Source organism: Dermacentor variabilis, chromosome 1 (genome assembly GCF_050947875.1).
Source record: "Dermacentor variabilis isolate Ectoservices chromosome 1, ASM5094787v1, whole genome shotgun sequence".
NCBI lineage: Eukaryota > Metazoa > Arthropoda > Arachnida > Ixodida > Ixodidae > Dermacentor > Dermacentor variabilis.
The window spans coordinates 195,132,044-195,148,152 of record NC_134568.1 but is presented as its reverse complement, the minus strand read 5'-3'; the positions used below and the strand labels follow the sequence as shown (position 1 = coordinate 195,148,152).

Below are 16,109 nucleotides of genomic sequence, written 5' to 3'. Positions count from 1 at the left end.
TATTTTGTATTGACTATTGAAATGTAGAGTCGCGTAATAAACTATGCACACTGTGTCTGTCTCTTCATTGTACTTTTCGCTTCCCCTTCTCCCATCCCCCACTGTAGGGTAGCCAACCAGACTATTGACTGGTTAACATCCCTGCCTTTCTGTATTCTTCTCTCTCTCTCTCTCGCAACGCTCATCGGAGATTTTAGGCACATTTAGCCTAGCCGCATTTATGTCTCTCACCCGCTGACGTTTTTTTTTTTTTGTTACCGAGCACGACGTTGTGGGTCTGTTTCATGATGTTGGCAGCCGCATAATGATGAAGTCAGTGCCCAAGGAAGACCATTGAAAGAGTTTTAGGCGCACGGTAATAAAAAAAAAAAACACCAGGGAGTCTAAATGACCTTCGAGTCTTCTGCTAATATGGTATCTCTTGCAGCAGATCAACCTGTATATGACTCAGGCCGCTTAATCCTAGGAAGTTTGTTTCCTCCCACCCTACAATATGCTGAGAAAAAGTATGCTTGATAACAAGTGAGAAATGTCGCTATGGAACAGCCGGTTGAGGGTAAATGGTATAATAAAAGGATTTACGAATATTTGTTTTCTTCACGGAAATACGCATATTACTGCAGAAACTTCAAGCTCTGTTTAATTCTCTGTCATCGATTCAGTCATCGCGCTTATTTGCTCATAGATTGGTACCGCCTCGACAGTATACAGATAGGGTCTTGAGTTGGATTCTAGGGTGTTTCACTGCAGAATCCTTATGTACTTACCGCCAGAATGACGTGAAAAAGTCCGTTGATGGGGCCTTAGTTGCTCTTCTTAACATGGGGCGTGGCTATGACGAAAAAAAAACCATGGTACACAGTTAACTTAATCAATGTTCTATTAAAGTTATACTTCGAAACAAAGTGCCTCAAGCCCAGTGCCCTAAGCCTATATAAGCCAATATGTCTTACGCCCTTAAGCCTTAAGCCCTTAAGCACCCTCCAAAGAGTGCCGTTAGTGGTAATTTGAATTATAAGTTAATAAATATAAATGAATAAATAATAAATAAATAAATAAATAAATCGAAAGTGCTAGGCTTCTAGCAGTGTCCTGGAAACACAGAACTCCTGACGGAATTATTGCGTTGCTTTTACAATATTTTTTATTTGCAGTATGCAGGAGTAAGAATTATATATATATATATATATATATATATATATATATATATATATATATATATATATATATATATATATATATATATATATATATATATATATATAAACAGCGTGTCCCCGCAGCTAACATAACCAGAGTTAAAGAATATGCAAATGCCACGTAGCAGGACAGAACAAAGGCAGCGTTCTTTGCCGTTGCTTGGAGATAAACTATTCTTTAATTGCGCCTAATTCGATGATTAGCTGTAATTAATTATTTAACTTCGAAAATATTATAATTAGATAAAAGCGTCAATGAAAAAAATTGTAGAGCGACATGAAAAACTTCCGATGCAGCTTTCTGTTCCTCAATATGTGCTTCATAAAAGTGTTTTCCGAGCGTGAACGAAGCCCGGAAATACACGCAAGGTGCCTTCAGAGGCCAGTCGCGCGGCAATTTTGCTTGCATTTGCGGGCTTCTTTGACTCTTGGAAAAAAAATTTTATGTAGCGTATATCGAGCAACAGAAAGCTGTATCGGGTGTTTTTCATGTCGCTCTAGAATTTTATCATTGACACTGTTCGTCTAATTGTATTTTAGAATTTGATTAATTAATTTAGACTAATTTTGTAGTTAGGCGGAGTGAAAAAAATTGTTGGAGTATCCGCAAGCGACGGCAAACAAGATTACATTTGTTCTGTCCAGCTACGTGGCATTTGCATATTTTTAAACCCTGTCTAAAGTTAGCTGGGACACCCTGTCTATATATATATATATATATATATATATATATATATATATATATATATATATATATATATATATATATATATATATATATATATATATATATATATATATATATATATATATATATATAGGAAGACGTTGCAGCGGTGTCATTGATTAATGTAAATGACAATTTTAGAGTGCAGTTCATTCTTTACAAGGGTGTAATCGTGCTACTGTAGCTATATCCTTGAGAATTTGCCGTTGCAATGAGTATCATACATGCTCAGCATTGCGTGATCCACATGCAAAATACCCAGAGGAGGGCAAATATAAACTTTTTTTAATGTGAATTGAATACGGAAAGTAAATATGAAATATTGCATTGAATATGGAATAGTGAAACGAAGATGCATATATTTAAGAGGAATCTTTAGGTCGGGTGCTCCTATCTAAATTCATAGAAAAGGAGAATTCGTTTTTCTAGGCAACCACTGCACCAAATTTTACAAGGCTTGTTGCATTTAAAATAAATACTTAAAATCTAGTGACTGTTGGTTTCGAATTTTTGAATTAGGTCGTCCATTTTTTGTGAAAACTTGGCAAAAATCAAACATTTTCAGAATACGAAACTATCAAGTTTACAACTCTCTAACTCAGGAAAGAAAATGATATCACAATTCTGTAAAGTGCCTCTGATGGTACATCAAAAGCGGACAAAAGACGATATGTTACACGTCAATCTAAAAAAAAATTCAGTAATATGGAAATACAGCTTTTGCAGAACGCTTGTACACAACGTAAAAAATTCACGTAAGTTCACGTAAGTTCACGTTCACGTAAATTCACGTAATTCACGTAAATTGACACATCGGATTTGTCCGCTTTGAATGATCTAATGGATGCCGTTTACAGAGCCGCGATCTCTGTTCTTGATGTAGAGGTATTTATAAACTTCGTGCGTCTATATTTTTCGAACTTTCGAATTTTCGACGATTCTTTTCACAAAATTCAGGCCTTAAATAGAAATTTCGCTTCCAACAGGCAGTAGAATTCAACTTTCTATCTCGATTGTAACAAATTTCATTAAATTCGGCCCAGGTGTTATCTCATAAAAGCGCTTTTGCGTTTTACATGTATTTGAGTAGGCCGAGTCGGAGTTGGGCCCGAGCTAAAGCTTCTTCTTAAAGCAGGAACACATATTTCGTTATACTTCGGTACCGCGCTTGTACTGACTAGTGAAAAATAAAACAGCTATGTATCAGACACAATTCGGATGAGTTTTAAACATAAAATTACTAATTGTCATTACAAAAAACTGCACCAATAGCCTCTCAACATATTTGGAGCCGGATTGCAAGCAAGCCTTCCAAGGATATATAGCTGCTGAGCAGTGGCGTAGCCAGAAATTTCGTTCGGGGGGGCTCACGTTGCAGCTTGGCCTCCTCTTCAAGAGGAAGCTTTATCTCGGATGCTCCTATCTAAATACATGTAGAAGGTCAATTATTTTTCTCGGCAACCACTGCACAAAATTTGATCAGGTTTGTTGCATTTAAAAGAAAAACTTAAATTCTACTGTCTTCTGGTTTCGAATTTTTTTATTTAGGTTGTCAACTTTTTATTAAAAATTGGCACAAATCTCAAGTTTTCGGGAAACTAAACTATCATGTTTAAAACTCTGTAACTCAAAAATGAAAAATAATATCACAATTCTGTGAATCGCATCTAATAGTACATCTACAGCGGACAAAATTGATATGTTACAAATGAACCTCAAACAATTTAGCCTTATCGAAATACGGCTTTTGCAGAACCCTTGTGCACCACGTAACTAATTCACGTAAGATACAAATGGACATACCGAATTTGTCCGCTTTGACTCTTATAATAGATGCCGTTTGAAGAACCGCGAAATCTGTTTTTGATGGAGAGCTTTTACTCTTTTTTCCCACTTTCAAATTTTTCAAAATATTTTAAACAAAATTCAGGCCCTAAATCGAACTTCCGCTTCCAACAGATACTAGAAGTTAACTCTCTCAAATTCAACAAAGTTCATTAAATGTGATCGAGGGGTTATATCACAAAAGTGTTTCTGCGTTTTACATTTATTTGAATAGACCGCGTCGGTGTTGGGCCCGAGCTAAAGCTTCCTCTTAAACAATTTGTCGACATATCAAATACATGAATAATAACTGCATTGCCATTGCCAAAGATGCTGCAAACGAATTCTTGAACGCTACGCACTGTCAAAACAAGTAATATATGTATTTTTTAAATAAAAACTTATACTCGTATGTGCCAGAAATTGTGCTCAAAATAACTGATATCAATGCTTCCATGTTTTTGTCCATTTAATAAATAAAGAAAATATCACACGAACTTTAGAACTATATCAGTTCGAAACCAGCAAAGCAGTGCATGCCACTGATATGAAAAATGTAAAGGCCATGAAGTGAACATGTTAAGGACAAATATGTTAATGAAACTTTGTCATTCAACAACCTCGTTTACATTTTTGTACATATGCAACGGCCAGTGAAAAATCTCCATGACGCTGTCATTTATTCCGATGTAGCACGCAAGAGCAGCTGTCACCGGTCGTGTATCGTGAGTGATTGCACCGAAATTATTGTCCCAACAGAGAAGAGAGCACCTACATAAAGCCGTTCTGCAAAATATACGAGGGCGAGTCAAATGAAAGTGAGCCAATGAAAATATATGACACACGGGCACTTAATTTAAATGTAGTCTTCATGAGCATTCAGACATTTATCCCATTGACTAACGAGTCGGGTGATTCCCGTCTCATAAAACTCCTTAGGTTGCTGCTTCAACAAATCTGCAACTGACTCTTTCACGTCATCGTCCGACGCGAATCTGTTTCCCTTAAGCTGTTTTTTTCATTTGCCCCAAAATGTGGAAGTCGCAAGGCGACAGGTCTTAGCTGTATGGCGGATGTTGCAGCGTTTCCCACTTAAAGTTTGCTAGTTCTGTATTAACCACATCAGCGACGTGGGGACGGGCATTGTAGAAAAATTAAAAATTAAATTATGGGGTTTTACGTGTCAAAACCACTTTCTGATTATGAAGCACGCCGTAGCGGAGCACTCCGGAAATTTCGACCACCTGGGGTTCTTTAACGTGCACCTAAATCTTAGTACACGGGTGTTTTCGCATTTCGCCCCCATCGAAATGCGGCCGCCGCGGCCGGAATACGATTCCGCTACCTCGTGCTCAGCAGCCCAACACCATAGCCAGGTCGTGGAACAAGATGACCCCATTCGTCAATTTTCCATGTCGTTCGTTCTTGATTGCCCCGCGCAGCCGATCCGGCGTTTCACAATATCGGAAACGATTGATAGTCTCTCCGGCTTTAGAAAAGTCTATCAGTAATAGCCCCTGACGATCGAAAAAAACATAGTAAACAACACCTTTCCGGCGGAAATGACGGTCTTTGCTTTCTTTGGGGGCGGTGAATTCGAATGTTTCCACTGTAAGCTTTGCCGTCGTGTTTCAGGCTCGTAGTAGTGGCAACATGGTCCGTCCCCGATCACAATTGCAGACAAGAAGTCGTCACCCTATTTGTGATACCGGATCAGATGAGTCAAAGCAGCGCACAACCTTCTTCTGGCGGTAGTTCAAAATCTTGGGCATCCATTGCGCACACAAGAGCCGATGACCGAGATGTTCATGAATTATTGTGTGAACCGAACCGCGACTCATGTGTACACGCTCTGCCAGTTCATCGATGTTTATCCTCCGTTCTTGTCTCATCAGCTCATAAACTTTTGCACTTATTTTGGGGGTGATTGCACGATGGCTTTGGCCCGGTCTTGGATCGTCTTTGCAACTTTCACGTCCTTTTTCAACCGTTTGCTCCAATGCTTCACAGTGGCCAATGAAATGCAATGTTCAACGTATACGGCAGCCATACGGTGGATAATTTCCTTTTGGGCAACACCTTCAGCTCTCAAAACATTCACGGCATCCCGCTGTTCAACTTCTGAAGTGTCCATTACGTCACGCAACCATGTTCAATCCAGTGTATGAGAGCATTGCAGAACATTTACCCTCACATCCGTGTGTCACTTTTGTAGATGAAAGATGCCTGTGTGCTACGCGCATGCCTCGCAGATAATGAAGCGAACCATTATTGCGCGGGGTGGGTAGGCTCACTTTCATTTAACTCGCCCTCGTTCATTAGAAATGCGAAGATTCCATGGAATATACAAATGCTTGATATATAAAGGGCAAAAAAGTGTCACTGGAAAGAAAGTTCACTGCACGTATACACAAAACCTCGCAACAAGATATCTAAATATACGTATAAGTTTTCAATAAATCTACGTATCTAAGAAAAAGTCACTGTATATAATGCGTCAAACTAGGCAAATAAACATGTAGCGCAATCACAGATTCACAGAATCCTAGATCCCGCCCCCATTCCTTCCACTCCATCCGATGTATCGAGTGCGACGGAAGGCGGCGCGCTTGCTCCCCGCTTTTCTCCTTTGTGCATGCAAGACTGAGCCACCATCGTCGGCTCACCCATTCCACCCCCCCCCCTGCTCGTTCACTCGCACATACAGCATGCTGCGCGCGGTCACGACGTTATTGCCCTGAGACTTCATACGAAGCTTGAGGGCGACGGCGACAGCAGGAATGCGCCTGGAGTCTTCATATAATTGCTATCACAATAATATAATAATAGTATCCGGCAACGGAAGCGTGCCGTGGCTGATTACTTTCCGCAAAAGAAGTAACAAACTGTCACCATGCGACAATTCGCTCCGCCGCAACAATGTATCCCTTTTTTTTTCCTTTCGTGGGGCGGGGACACCGAACTGAAAAAAAAAACGCAAAGGAGAGTATGTTGGCCACAATCCAATGCCTACTTTGGGCACCTAATGTGGCTACCGAATGAATATTGAAGAAAACGTGAGACGCTTGGTCCACCGAGAACCATACGCATAGTGCTCGGTATTTTACACCGAGGAGACAAGACTTTCAGGTGAGGTTGCGCTCAAGCGAACACTGTGTAATCCGTCAAGTCTTCACAGTGATGGCGGGGAGCGACCATTATTTCTTGTTCTCGTCTGCTAGCCAGAAAGCGTCCAAAGCTCTGCCAGGCGAAAATTCACTCGGCCAGAGAAAACCACACGCGCACCGAAGTACGCCGCGCGGTGGTTTCGGAGCAACACCAGAAAAACGCATGCGCTCTGGCTGGCTCTGCCAGCCCGCTGGTAGGGTTGCGAGAATAAAAAAAATTAAGAGGCTCAATGTGTCCTCACGAAAAAAATACAAAGTAGAAAAAATAAATAAGAACGTAGTTACCCTGGCTGGCTTTAGTGTCTTGACATGGATGCTTTGGCGTAGGTGAAAGAAAATGTCGTGGGATCGAATCCCGGCTACGCCGGCCGCATTTTGATGGGGGCGAAATGCGAAAACACCGGTGTAATTATATTTAGGTGCACGTTAAAGAATCCTAGGTGGTCGAAATTTCCAGAGTCCCCCACTGTGGCGTGTCTCATAATCAGAAAGTGGTTTTGGCACGTAAAACCACATAATTTAATTTAAATTTTTTTATCCGACATGACGGCACAAATGAACCACCACAATGCTTCGTCTCACCGTATCTCGCTGCGTGTTTTGTCAACTTCTCTTAAAGTCTGTTGATTTGGCTTGTCTCGTTGTATGTTCCGATCTAAGACTTTAGAAAAGTCAATGCACCTTTGGCGTCAATTGTTTATAACAACATTAAGCCCACAGTGTTCCGGAATTGAAAATCTAAAGTACGGCTTTGGAAATATCACTGCACCTTTCGCATCAAAAGTTTATTAGAACTATATACCCATAAAGTGTCAGAATTGAGATCCAAGCGCTCCCGATTCCGCGGCCCCAGCGAGATGCCGCGACAAGCCTGCCCGCCGCGCCTTTGGAACTTTGTGCTCGGATGGAGCTCCTTGCGTTACGATATGTGACTCCCGGTGCATGGGCGTTGCCGCGAAATGCAGCCTGATTTCGCAATTTTCGCGCAAAAATATTTTTTGGCGTGAAAAGGACATTCTAGAAAAAAAAAAACGAGCATGATTTCCGGCGCCGTGGGTTGTTTTGGCCGGCGGCGCATGGAGAGCACGAAAAAATTTCGGGGGGGGGGGGGGGTCTGAAGCCCCATAAGCCCCCCCCCCCTGGCTACGCCCCTGCTGCTGAGTAAATGGTTGGCGCTAAACAAATGGTTACCGGAAACGTATCAGAAGTGTAAAGAGAATAGAGGGAAAGGCTGCTGAAGGACTTGTGTGCCGTCATCACACGTATAAGGGCTGGTTGTGGCGTAAAAGACGAAGCTAAACCATGACTGGCTGGAAGATTCATTAAACGATGGACTACAAGCGAAAAATCAGAGGCTATCATGCACGCAGGCTTCCGCCATGAAATTGAAAAAAAAAGCGTAATTACCCATTTTGCCACCGCTCTTCTTTGAAAACTTTCGTCGTTGTTTTCACTCCTTATAATCTCCGATACTTTCTCTGGTAGACAGAGAGCAGTAAATAGATTTTTTTAACAGTTGTTGCAAAACATCTGATTAGTTTCGATATTAGAAAGTACCAAATAGTTCATTTTCGATTACAAATACGAATACTTAGCTCGCAATACTCGAATCGTATTCTAAACTATGAGTTTTCGGCCTTACCTACAAATGATTTTTCTGCAGTCTGCAAGGGTATGGGTTATATGTACAGAGAACAACCGAATTGATGTTTTCATTTCAGTGTGCTCCGTGTGATATACTTGATACATTATATAATTAGAGGCAACACGCTTTTTCGTTTATCTGAATGCGTTATCACGATGACAGGCATATATTTTCGCGTATACACTCTAAAAACAGAGTTCCGGCCACTCTCTTTGAGAGAGTATCTGCTTGTCCTACATTTCACTCTCTTTCTGAGAGTAGATCGACCCGCTTTGAGAGGCTCCTCCTGACAGAGTTTTGTTACTTCACCGCAAGGGAGTGCCAGTACTCTCCCCAGAGGGGTAATAGTACTCCCCCAGACCGAGTGCTTGTACTCCTCCAAACCGAGTACTTCTACTCCTCCAAGCCGAGTGTTTCTACTCCCCCAAACAGAGTGCTTGTACTCCTTCCGAGCAGTGCTAGTACTCTTCCCGATAGTGTGAAAGCACCTTGTAGATCCATGGTCACGTTAGGAGAGATTCGAAATACTTACATCTGGGGAATGTTTGATTCCTTCATAAGCAGCTCCTGCACTTATGCTTGGCGAATGAGATGTAATCTGTAGTCGCCGAGTTACTCAAATGAAACATTTTCTTTCTTAAAAGATCAAAATCTTTATTTATCAGTCACAAGACAAACTGAATAATAACTTGAGGAACATACTGACAAACACATAAAATCAGATTACAATGATGCCCATGAACTTTAGAACACATCTTGTAATAAAACATCAGTGTATTCTCTAAAGTTTCATCAGTATTACAGTGTAGAAATATTCTTTAATTTCAATTGGCTCCCACTTTTCAAAAATAAAGTATACAATGGAAAGGTAAACATAGAACAAACGTGTGCAAACTCACAAAGTATTAACACTATGGTCGGAGAGAAATATGCACCACATAACTGGCCAGCAAATGAATTTCTGGCACAAAACACGTGCACTTATATGGCAGAGGTTACCAGATCAGCTGCTAAGCATGAGGCTGGTAATGTAGATTAATTGTGCGAGAAACTTTTTTGTGTGGCATATTCTAAGACAGCAGCTCATTTGATAACGTCCTGTACAGCGTATGGATAGACGAGGCAACCTAAAGTTTGCCCGCCCGGCACCAGCGCCGAATGCTCCCCTAGCGGACCGATGGAAGTTTCGAGGGTCGTCGCTGCGCTGGCGCGCGCCCGTGTTCTGTACGGCGGGAGCGCTCGTGCGCGTGGTTTTTGCGATGCCGAGTGCGACCTCATCAGCCAGGAAAGGTGGCACGCAATACTGATGTGTTGTTGATTGCCACAGCAGCCTCGAAGACACGAAAGGTCGTACGCCGCCCGTGAAGTTCTACAGATTTCCTGGGAAGTGGTACGAGAAGGACAGACGACAAGCATGGATAGCTGCAGTGCGCCGAGTCAAGTAAGCCTCATACTTTCGCATTCGCGTGTAATATCTTGAAAGCGGAATAGTCATATGCCTGTTTTTAGTGCACGGCCGTTTGTTTAGGCGTGTCGCGTTGTTGAATTGCGGTGGCATCCGCCGTTTGTTAGCGGTAAATTCATGCGTGTTGCGCCGCTAAGCTCTACGAAGCGTGCTCGATTCCCAGCCACGGCGGCCGCATCTCGAAAGGGGCAAAATGCAAGAACACCCTTGTTACCGTGTGCTTTGATTTTTGTGCATGTTGAAGAACCCCCCGAGGTTAAAATTATCCCTGAGACTCCCCATTACAGCGGGCCTCATAATGATTTCATGGTTCTGGCATGGTTTTGGCACTTAGAACCCCCGAATTTATTTGATTGCACTGTGCCTTCACTCGCGATCGGCATGGACGAGCTCAAGATAATTATTTCCCTTTTCCAAACGCTGCAACTTAAATTACTAGTTGTGCAGGTCACGAAAGGGGCCGCGCGCTACTTTCGTGTTGTAGCAGACCGTATTTAATGCAAGCCGCGGTCGGCGCGTGCGTCGGGAAGCGGCAGATCGGAAAGCAGCAGCTCGAGTCGTGCGCGTTATTTTTGTTGTTTGCCTGCATGCTTTCTAAGTATCTAAGTGTGCAAGTATCATAACTTGTAGTGGTACCACTCTTGTAGAATAATATATGCACACAATCGCAGGAACGTTACCCTTGCAAACATATTATTGGGAGTAATTTAATCCCCACAAAAAATAGGCATGATTTTGGGTTCTAGCGCGAAGTGAAACACGGACACAGAAAGGAAGCAGACAGGACAAGCGCTAACTCACAACTAAATTTTTATTGAAACGAAGAACATATATAAGGGCGATTGCAAAAACCGTAGCATGAGAGCATCAGTTAAACATATCAGGGGGTATGGAAGTCAAAGAACAAAAATTATTTCAGATTAGTACACGTATTGCGAAGGAACTCAAATTCGCAATCTAACAGAGACAACGAAGCATGACTGACGCAAGTGTCTCCTAATCTTTTTATGTGGAAAGCCTCGATAATTTCCCGCGTGGTTTGGCATCTATGTCTAGAAAGAATTTTCGTGTCTTCAAAGAAAGGATTGCAACCACAATCGAAACAATGTGCCGCTAAATGTGATGCGTTAGGGTTGTTTAGTGAATGTTTGTGTTCTTTTAGTCTAATGTTAATGCACCTACCACTCTGTCCAATGTAAGCTTTCCCACACGCGAGTGGAATGTGATAAACTATACCCGTGTTGCAAGGGACTAAGGGGGACACATGTTTAACCCCGCAATCATCTTTTCTTTTTTTGCCTTCCTGTTCAAGTCTCCTATTTATCAAAGGGCACATGCTAGCCAACTTGCGTGGGGCCGAGAAAACGGTATTGACGTCATACCTATTGGCCACATTCTTTAATCCATGGGATAATCTATGTATGTAGGGTACTACAGCAAACTTCGTTTCTTTTTTCTGTTTTTCTTGTTTCTTACCAGGGCTTTTTACCCATTTTACAAGTTTTTCGCAGGTTAATGATAACAAATGCACAGGATAGCTAGCCTTTCTAAGCCTTTCTATCTGTTGTGAAAAACTTTGTTGCATATTGTGTGGACATGACTTAGTAATGGCAGACCTGAGAGTTGAATAAGCTATCCCCTGTTTAACAAGTTTAGAATGGCAAGAAGAAAATTCTAGCAGTGGCTTCTTGGCCCTAGGCGAATAATGCCAACAGACATGCTCATCCTGGAATGTTAAGCAAAGATCTAGAAACTGTAACTTGTTGCCCTGGATAATCTCTAGCGTGAAACCTAGGCCCCCACCACATTCCCTAAAAACTTTTAAAATATCTGTAGCTTTCTTAGTGTAGTTATCGCGAGAACAAAACACCAGATAGTCGTCTACGTATCTAAACGTATGCACCGCCAATTCCTTAAGATTAATTTGCAGTTTTCTATTAACGCGACTTAGATAAATGTCGCTCAACACTGGCGCAACTTTAGAACCAATACAAACTCCCGATTTTTCTACAAACATAGAACTACCCCATTTTACAACAGTATTCCCTAAGTAAAACAACAAAACAACAAAGGCACACATACTGTTTCATTTATATGCGGGCCGCATTTCGATGGGGGCGAAATGCGAAAACACCCGTGTGCTTAGATTTAGGTGCATGTTAAAGAACCCCAGGTGGTCGAAATTTCCGGAGTCCTCCACTACGGCGTGCCTCATAATCAGAAAGTGGTTTTGGCACGTAAAACCCCATAATTTAATTTTAATTTAAGTTATAGGCGATGCAGATGGAAGTGGCGCCAAACAGACCAATGGCAATCACAACAGTCTTCTCAGCAGTCAGCACCACCGGGACATGTGCTTTCGTACTGCAGCGACGCAGCTCTTGAGCAGCAGCAAGACACGTGTGAAACAGACTCCAGAACATGCCTTTGTAAAGTGACGGAACCGTCAAGAAGCAGCCCAATGGATCTGCAGTCATCGAGTAGTATGACAACAGAAGTTCCTGCTGCCAGTGTGACTTATGTTGCAATTGAAATAAAAGTGGCTAAATTTCTGAACATGGTGCGTACCTCTAACTCGACGTCATATACGATCTTGTCGGACACCTGTGACACGCACTTGGCTTTCACTCTCACATCACCGTCCACAATTTGTTCAACGCCGTACACGTTCGGAAGCAGACGCTCCCCTATCGTGAGGTTGCCGCCACGAAAAAAAGCTGTCGGCGTCGGCAACCTTCTTGAAACCGCACGGCAATCTTTGCATCGCTGTTGCACAAGCAGGCGATCTGCCGCCGTCGAAAACGGAGCGCCGTGAGAACGAGCAGCGAAGAAAAGCGCGAACGGCACAATGCAAACAAAGCGGAGACTACGCCACGACGCGACCGCGCTGCTTGGCGTTTCCACATTGGGGGAGGCGCAGCAGCGCCGCCTGGCCATGGTTTTCTCGTCTATGTTTCTGACTGAAAGCACAGTGCATTTAGAAATGTATTGTATATTCTCATGTGACGCAGCAGGTCTGCCTAGCTTTTCTTACATTTCACATGGAGTTATTCATGTGTGGGCTGCACCCCATTGTTTCTAAGTGTGGCTTGTCGTGGTTCTGAAGCAATATCCCACCTGGTCTCAATGCGGTACAGAGGCGTATAATATTTCCTATTCGGTTGGCCTCCTCGCGAAAGTAGTTTCCTGGTGCTGTTGGGATTGATCCGTAACACTTTCTCACAAATAAATAAAATTAAATTTACAATATTATCAAGTGTGTAGCAAACGAGTGTAAAACTGTAACGAGCATTGGCATTAAAATCTTGCGCATAAAATTTTTTGTCATATATGGTAGCTTTTCATTCCCATTACGGTAAGAATGCTACACTTCTGAGGAGCCGCTTGCATAATTGCATGATCAATCATTGTGACTCGTTGAATATGCAATCTAACTAAAGTATAGCATGGCTTCAGATGTGAACCAAAAATCAGATGTGATGAATATGATGCATCAAAGGCGACATAAGCATAAGTACAGGCGGGGAAGTGCACGAAAAAGACGAGCAAAGCAAAACATAAATTGAGAATGGCTCCATCCTGCTTCACATTTCCCTTCCATGCACGTGGATTTTGCATGTGACTATGCATATACTTGCACAATGAAGCAACTACCTGAAACCAAAGCTTTTTCCTACTGAAGTGGCTAAGATGCGCCAAAGTAAGAAAATTATCGCACTTCACCGAATCTTTATCTCAAAAGAAGTACATATGTGTTTGGGAAGATTAACACATCGCCTCACTGTGCACTCTATTTTATTTATTTATTTATTCATTCATTCATTTATTTATTTATTTATTTATTTATTTATTTATTTATTTATTTATTTATTTATACATACTGCAGCCCGTTAGGGCTATGGCAGGCTATGACATCTTAAGTCCAGAAATTTACCATGTGCAGAAATGCTTTAATATTATTTTGCCTTATAAAAATCATGTCTACAGAAGCCATGAAACTAAGGGGCTTTTGCTCAACACTATATGTTCACATCTGCCAATTGATGAACGAGTGTTTTACTCAGATACTCTCCGTTCCTTGCATTGATCGCATCTCTGCCTCCACTAGCATACTTGGTTGGCAAGTAGGTTGTGCCACCCTAATCAAAATATCAAGAACCTGCCAGAACCTATCATATGGCTATTTCACAGGAGAAGCCACATTTTTACATTTTTCAAGTAATTTTAAATTCCAAGTGACTCTCCGGCTTCTAAGACGTAAGTTGTGCACCACGGTGTACACAGTTAAAGGCCTTAATTGCTCCTTGCTTTCGCTTCGGGAGGCACGAGTGGTTCTAATGAACTGGTTTTGTGAGCATGTACGTAAACAAAAATGACTTATTAAACATGGGATTCTCTTCCCCCCAATGCTTCCCCTTTCAGGAATCTAAAAGGAAGCCATACTTCTAAAATTAGGTGTAAAAATAGATAAAAAGGAAGACATGAAAATCTGCCTGCTTCATGTCAGCATTTACAATACAGAATCACAGTGGTTTGTATTTGCACCCTTGCATTCATGTGATGTTAAATGTAAGCTATTAAAGCTGTTAAATGTATGTAAGCACCTAACCAAGCATGACCTGTTGCTTTTTATAGTGAACACAGGCACCGTGCTCACTGCAAGTATGTATCATGTCACTAAGCAAATATGCAATTTCATTGCACCACTATTTTTTATCGCTTGGATATATCTGTTGAGAGGCAAGACAAAAAGCAGTCACTTCTCACAAAACTAATCAGCTCTTTCTTAAACACATTTCTAACTTTTCAATGACACTTGCTCCTATGTGTTTGTCTCCAGAGAGCATACTTGATTTTGACTTTCCCATCAGAGACATTACATAAATATACCATGTTAAGATGACTGCCTAGAGCACGTGAGAATTTTCATCTTAGTGTGACATGGTGTATCTTGATTTTGTTGACATTTAGTCAAATGGTACACCCAATATACCCACATTCAAGTTTTCTTGTCCAAATTGCATGGCAATGTATTCTGAATCCTTTGGCGTGCGCTCCTCTGCACTACGTGAAGTCGCGCTGGGCTGGCTCTTTGACATCCTTGTGTCCTTGCAGCTGCCTTATTGCGTGGTATAAAGCGGGTGCCTGAAAAATATCGTGAGCAAAAGTGAACACGAGTACATGATGTAAAACAACACCAAGACAGTCAAGGTCATGGCACTAAAAGAAAGTCTCGACTCTTAGTCTTTCTACTGAAATGCATGTGAAACATCTAAATGACTGCAACAGTCAACTTCTAAACTAACTTCAATTTTTAGATTTAAACAAGAAAGAAATAACCAACAGATCATCCTCGTTCAGCACCAATGTTAAAATACTCCTGCTAATAAATAGAATATTGGTCATTGTCAGATGTCATAAGTCTGTCATTAGTCTGGTGCGTCGTAAACACCACTTGTGACACATTCTAAGCACGTGCCCAGTGTGTCCCCCGCACCATATATGGTTGTGCCACTGCTCAAGCCATAATTTGAGGATCATGTCTGCAAACATGATGCTCAGTAGGGATGAAAATATGGTCCTCCAGTTCAATGGATATGACTGGGTATGCCTATAAAGAAGGGTAACGAGGCTTGTTATGGCAAGCTTACCCACATTTCAATAATAACCAGACAGTTCACTGCCCCTACATCTAAGCTTACTAAAAGCAGAGTCCTTCCATGTTTTTTCTGGTCACGAAACTGCCGCCTCAGTTTCATATAGCGCCAGCGCCCGCCGCTAGAGGCGCAACCGTGCATGAGAGGGCATGCGAACGCCGCTACCGCTGTGGTTGTGTGTGGGGCAGCCTCGGTATTCTAGCTTTCTCAACTTCCTCAACGATCGCTTTAGTTTCACGTAACTATTTTTAACATTGAATATAATTAAATTACTGCCTGAGCGTGTCTTCTGCGATGATATGAGCGCACGGGACGAAAAAAAAAAGCCGCTCATAACATGGAGCTTGCGGCGGTCTCAGACCAAAAAGAAGAAAGATCTGGAATTTTAAGAGCCAGAACCGCGATACGATTATGAGGCACGCCGT

At 41.9% G+C, this 16,109-nt stretch overlaps 1 long non-coding RNA gene across 1 annotated transcript; it reads left to right on the top strand.

The window, feature by feature from the left end:
* The first annotated feature begins 9,873 nt into the window (after positions 1–9,873).
* On the top strand, positions 9,874–12,583 carry LOC142572626 (uncharacterized). The gene is made up of 2 exons (XR_012826115.1): positions 9,874–10,003; positions 12,302–12,583. It is a non-coding gene; the product is annotated as an uncharacterized LOC142572626 (long non-coding RNA).
* Positions 12,584–16,109: the final 3,526 nt, after the last annotated feature.